We start from the raw sequence: 6,445 nt of genomic DNA on the forward strand, positions 1-6,445 counted from the left end.
AGTCAAAAATGTACTCATTTTGATCCAAGGGAGGGAGTACACCACAGATTTGATAATATTGCCGGGATTGTCGATAGGTGTAATCTTAGGCATGAATTGGATGAAGTATCATGGTGCTCTTATTGACACTAGCACTCGTACCATTATGTTGCGAGAACCCACGGGAGGGAATGCTTTTCTAGTTCCACTCTCCCGCGATTTCGAACCCCAACATTTAGCCTGTGCTATCCAAGCCACCACAATATGTGATATCCCAGTGGTTTGTGAGTTTCCGGATGTATTTCCAGAGGAATTACCAGGTCTACCACCGGATAGGGACATGGAATTTAAGATCGAATTAGTGCCAGGTACCGCACCCATATCCAGAAGGCCCTATAGAATGCCACCCAATGAGTTAGCAGAACTCAAGGTTCAATTGCAAGATCTATTGGACAAAGGTCTTATCCAACCTAGTTCATCTCCGTGGGGATGTCCAGCACTGTTTGTGAAACAGAAGGATAAGTCACTAAGGATGTGTGTAGATTACAGACCACTCAATGCTGTGACCATCAAGAACAAATATCCGTTACCCCGCATCGACATCTTGTTCGATCAGCTAGCAAAGGCAAAAGTATTCTCCAAAATTGACTTAAGATTAGGTTACCATCAGATAAAGATCAGACCGGAGGATATACCTAAAACGGCTTTCTCTACTAGGTACGGCTTATACGAGTACTTGGTTATGTCTTTCGGACTAACAAATGCTCCAGCCTACTTTATGTACCTAATGAACTCGGTATTCATGCCCGAACTTGATAAGTTCGTGGTCGTGTTTATCGATGACATATTGATTTACTCAGAAAATGAGTCAGATCATGAAGAACACTTGAGGATTGTCCTATCCAGATTGAGGGAGCATAAGCTATATGCTAAGTTTAGCAAATGTGAATTTTGGATGAGCAAAGTGCCTTTCTTAGGTCACATTTTATCCAGAGATGGAATCTCAGTAGACCCATCCAAAGTACAAGAGGTCATGGATTAGAAAGCCCCAACTTCGGTGCATGAAGTTCGGAGTTTTCTAGGGTTAGCAGGATACTATCGTCGGTTTATTCCAGACTTCTCAAAGATAGCTAAGCCTATGACCAGACTACTTCAGAAAGATGAGAAATACAAGTGGACACCAGAATGTGAAACAGCTTTTCACACTCTCAGAACTTTGTTGACTACAGCGCCAGTGCTAGCACAACCAGACATTGAAAAGCCTTTTGATGTATTTTGTGATGCATCAGGAATAGGTTTGGGATGTGTACTTATGCAAGAAGGGAGAGTAATTGCATATGCCTCTCGGCAACTGAGAAAACATGAAGTCAACTACCCTACACATGATTTGGAACTTGCAGCCGTTGTCCATGCACTAAAGATATGGAGACATTACTTGTTGGGCAATGTATGTCATATCTATACTGACCACAAAAGCCTCAAGTATATCTTTACCCAGCCAGAACTGAACATGAGACAACGTAGATGGTTGGAATTGATTAAGGACTATAATTTGGAAGTGCATTACCATCCGGGCAAAGCTAATGTAGTAGCCGATGCACTTAGTCGGAAGTCCCATTGCAACACTATGGAAGCGCTATTGGAAGATGGATTCAACTTGCTACATCCTGCTGTACTACACAATATCACAATCAGTTGCTCGCTTGAGGGCAGAATCATAGAGCTACAGCAGAAAGATGTAGGAATAAGTCACATCAAAAGAAAAATGCAAGAGCAAGGAACCAAACATTTTAGATTGGACGAAAGAGGTGTATTATGGTTTGAGGACCGACTAGTGGTGCCAAAAGACCGTGAGCTAAGGAATCAAATTTTAGAAGAAGCTCACTTGTCCAAATTGTCTATCCACCCGGGTAGTAGTAAAATGTATCAAGATCTAAGAAACCGTTTTTGGTGGACTAAGATGAAGAAAGAGATCGCAGCCTATGTTGCTAGGTGTGATAACTGCAGTAGAGTGAAAGCCGTCCATATGAAAACCGTTGGATTACTTCAGCCATTGCCTATTCCAGGATGGAAATGGGAGGAAATCAGCATGGACTTTATCACAGGCCTTCCAACAATGCCCCAAGGTCACGATTCAATCTGGGTCATTGTTGATCGTCTCACCAAGTCAGCACATTTTGTACCAGTTCACACAACATATCACGCGGGTAAATACTCTGAGTTATATGTTTCCCAGATCGTGAAATTGCATGGAGTACCCAGGACCATAATCTCAGATAGAGGACCGCAGTTCATAGCTCGTTTCTGGGAGCACTTGCACCAAGCTTTGGGAACCAAGCTAATCAGAAGCTCAGCTTATCATCCGCAAACTTCAGGACAGACAGAGCGAGTGAACCAAATCCTAGAAGATTTACTTAGGGCTTGTGTTATATCTTCAAAAGGTTCATGGGAGAAATGGTTACCTTTAGCTGAATTCTCCTATAACAACAGTTATCAAGCGAGTATCAAAATGGCTCCATTTGAAGCCTTATATGGCAGAAAATGCAGAACTCCATTGAATTGGATTGAGCCCGGTGAAAGGAGATATTTTGGTATTGATTTTGTCAATGAAGCCGAAGAACAAGTACGTATCATCCAACAACACATGAAGGCAGCTCAATCAAGACAGAAGAGTTATGCCGATAGAAGAAGAAGACCACTAACTTTTGAAGTAGGTGACTATGTGTACTTGAGAGTATCACCCATGAAAGGTGTGAAGAGATTTGGGATGAAAAAGAAGCTTTCACCAAGATATGTAGGGCCATACAAAATTTTGGAACGAAAAGGAAATGTTGCGTACAAGCTACAACTACCACCAGAGATGAGTGCAATCTTTGATGTGTTCCATGTTTCGCAGCTAAAGAAATGTCTTCGAGTACCGGAAGAAGCTATTGCACCCACCAACGTGCAACTTCAATCGGATTTGACCTATGAAGAAAAGCCAATTCGAGTGTTAGAAGAGATGGAGAGAGTAACAAGAAGTAAGATCATTAAGTTTTATAAGGTGGTGTGGAACAATCACAGTGAACAAGATGCTACATGGGAAAGAGAAGATTATCTGCAAGAAGTTTATCCCGCCTTTTTCCAAGAATGGTAGGTCTTGCAAATCTCGGGACGAGATTTTTATAAGGGGGAGGGGCTGTAACACCTCGGGTGTTAGCCTTGCATAACTTGACTTGCACAACATGAGCATGAGCATCAAGCATTCATAAATCATCATTTACAATTGAAACATCTGATCGAAACATATGAAACATTGCTTGTTATTTCGTGTTTCTTGTAACATATGCATATGATCATGTGCAAATAAATGCTAGTGTGTAATGTTGGTCACTACAACACCTTAGCTACACTTAGATTAACAAAAGGAACCTTGTTCATGAAGGCCACATTTCATGATCAAGCACTTAAGTGATATTTCATGTGTTGACCTGAATAGCTATATGAGTGACTACTACATGAAATGCTTAAATAACCTTGCAAATTGTTTTAAACATGCTTAGAGTATCATCATGAACAACTTTGGTATTTAAGGTTAGGGCTAGTTTGGTCATTTAGCCAGGGTTTGAGTATGGATCATGATTTCAATGTGACATGTTTGACTAAAGTTGAACTAGGTGTTAGAGACCTTGCATGGAGGAGTTCACTAAAGCAAAGTTGTAGTGTTTAACATTAGGAACAACTTTTATTTCTGGGTCATCACATGATTCAGCTCCTAACATATTTGAAATTGGATCACAAGAATCATCAAAATCCTGATTTCAACACTTAACGAAATTTGCTAAGTCGTGAAACCCTGACAGCCTGACAAGCTGACCTTCAGGGCATTATAACTTGAGTTCGGGTGAGAATTAGAACTCGATCATTGAACAACAATTGTAGCTGGTACATGGGTCTACAAATTCTATTCAGTAAGTTTGCACGAAGAAGCCACCGATTAGCTGGTAAATCAAGTTGAAAACGCGCTGTCAGGCTCGGCCATCACGTTTCTGACGAAACTGAACGACGCGTTCAGTGGCCGACCGACGGCAGAGTTCGCGCGCCGCGTGTCCTCGGCGACGGCCGCGCGTCGCCGTTGCCCTGACCGCGCAGGCCACGCCGCGCCCGAGCGCGCCTTCATCACGCCAGCGCCCGCCCGAGCCATCCCGCGCTCCCCATTTCGCTCCCGGCGCCTTTTCCTCCTCGCAGCAGCAGCCGCCGAGCTCTCGGAGCCCCGCCGTCGCCATAGCCGCGCGCAGCCGCGCCTAGCCACTCCAGCACCACCACCATAGCTCCTCCGCCTCCCCAGCGAACCACTGCTCCCTCCCGTGCTCGCTGACCAAGCTTGGTAAGCCATCGCCGCGCGTTTAAGCTCGCCGGAGCTCCGCCGCAAGCCCCGTCACCGTGGCCGGAGCGCCACAGTTCACCTATCCATGCGTTAGCTAGTGCGTCGAGTGCGTCTTAGGTAGCTGGTGCTCGTCCGAGCTTTAGGTCGAACCACCGTAGCCTCCACCGGCGTTTTGCCGTGGTCCAGCTCCGCCGTTCCGCCATGGTCGCCGCCGGCAGCTCTAGGGTCGACCATAGGCCCGGCCAAGTATACCAATCAACGCGCTAGGTCATGTAGGTCGTATGGTGATGATGTCACCGCCGGCGAACTCACCGTCGTCGAGTTCTCGCCGCGCCGTGACGAAGCAGCGCCGCTGCTCTGCTCCGTGTCACTGACGCGTGGGTCCCCTGACCAGCGGGTCCCACCTGTCAGCGACAGCAGTAGTGTAGGCTAACTCATTTTGAATCCAGTTTTTGATTTGTTTTGTTATTTTTGTATCTTTAGTTTGGTAGCTCCTAAAATTGTGAAATAAATTTGTAAGTGTTCCTTAGGAAATGTAGTATTTAGGAAAAATATGTTCTTGGCTTAAACGGTAGAAATTTCTGGAGATTTAAATAAGGATTTGAAATGTGCTTTTGAATGCATTCAAATTTGTTTATTTTATATCTAGAGTTCCTGTGCTCCAAAAATTATGAAATTTTTTGTGGTAGGCTATTCTTGTCATACCTGAGCTTGGATAAAAATTTGAGGACCAGTGCATGTGTAGATCTATAGTTATAGATTTTTCTTTTATAAATAGTTAATCCTTGCATGAATTTTTATAAATTAATTAGGAGTCCAAAATTCATGAAATTTGTTGGAGGTGATACTAGTACCATATGGATGTTAGGAAAAATAAGAAATCTGTTGCTTGACACTTTTCAATAGGATTTTCCATTTATGCTATTTCAAGCCTTGCTTCCTTATCATTTTTGTATAGGATGTTCTACTTAGTAAAATGACATGAAATTTTTATAGTAGTCCTTTGATAGCATTAGTAAGGCTCTGTAAAATTTTGAGAATTTATTAAGCACATCTGATATATATTTATTATTTAACCTAGATATCTAAATAAAATAATAAAGGCAATTTAATAAATAGTTTGGGCTTTGCCATTATATTATCTTAACTATGTTTGGTATGCTTAAACTGTTGGTAGGTTCTAGGTTGTCAATTTGTGGATGATTACATAAAGTAGAGGTGCTATTACTTTATATTGCATGATAAATCATTTCCGGACTGATTCTAGAGTATGAGGAGTTACATGTTGAAACTGATGTAGACTGTAAAAATGGTTAATAACAAAGTTGTAGAAAATTTGATAAGCTTTCCAGAAAGTCCAGGATCACTAGATTTGGAATTGTAGAACTCCAGTTATGAGTGAAACAAGTAGATACTGTTTATGGCATAGTCGATGCTTTGTAGAAGTAGTTAAGTAGTAAGCGAGAAGAGATATGCACCTACTCAACAACGCGATGTACTTGTTAACATTATGCATTCGTAATACTCATACCATACTCATGCATCTTGGATCGGAGGAAGAGATCACGTTGCTGGAATTCGAAGAAGCAGAGGAAGGGAACCAGCAGGAGGATCCGCAAGCCGCAGCTCCCGAAGGCGTGGAGCAGAACCCTGAAGAGCTTCCGGAGTGCCTTGACCATCGCCCTACTTCCTTTCTGCGAGGCAAGCCCCAGAGCATTATAAGTCTCCCAGTATTTACAAATGTTTAATTACGTACTTATGATTGATGCATTAGGTTATAAGAGTTGAATGAAACCACTTGATGCATGTACATTCCTTGTCCAGAAATTACACCTTTAACCGGTCTAGGTCCAGGTAGTCGAATATATGCTTAGCCATGCTTAGACCGGTAGAAGTCGGGTGATTTCCTGTCCACCTGCGAGATATAGGTGGATACCGGAGCTCGTTTGGTTATAATGGTTATCGTGGAAAAGAACCATGGTTAATGTAAATGGAGACCGGGCGGGATATCGATAGAAAAGCAACAAGGCATGGAGGTCTTGGGTGTGGATCTATCCCCGTCTGTGTCGATCAAGGACCGTACCGTTGTTGGAACTTCTG

At 42.9% G+C, this 6,445-nt stretch overlaps 1 pseudogene; it reads right to left on the minus strand.

The window, feature by feature from the left end:
* Positions 1-6,415: 6,415 nt before the first annotated feature.
* The window catches only part of LOC136460922 (ACT domain-containing protein ACR8-like), a 1,102-nt pseudogene continuing 1,072 nt past the window's right edge, over positions 6,416-6,445 (minus strand).

Source organism: Miscanthus floridulus, chromosome 6 (assembly GCF_019320115.1).
Source record: "Miscanthus floridulus cultivar M001 chromosome 6, ASM1932011v1, whole genome shotgun sequence".
NCBI classification, from domain to species: Eukaryota; Viridiplantae; Streptophyta; class Magnoliopsida; order Poales; family Poaceae; genus Miscanthus; species Miscanthus floridulus.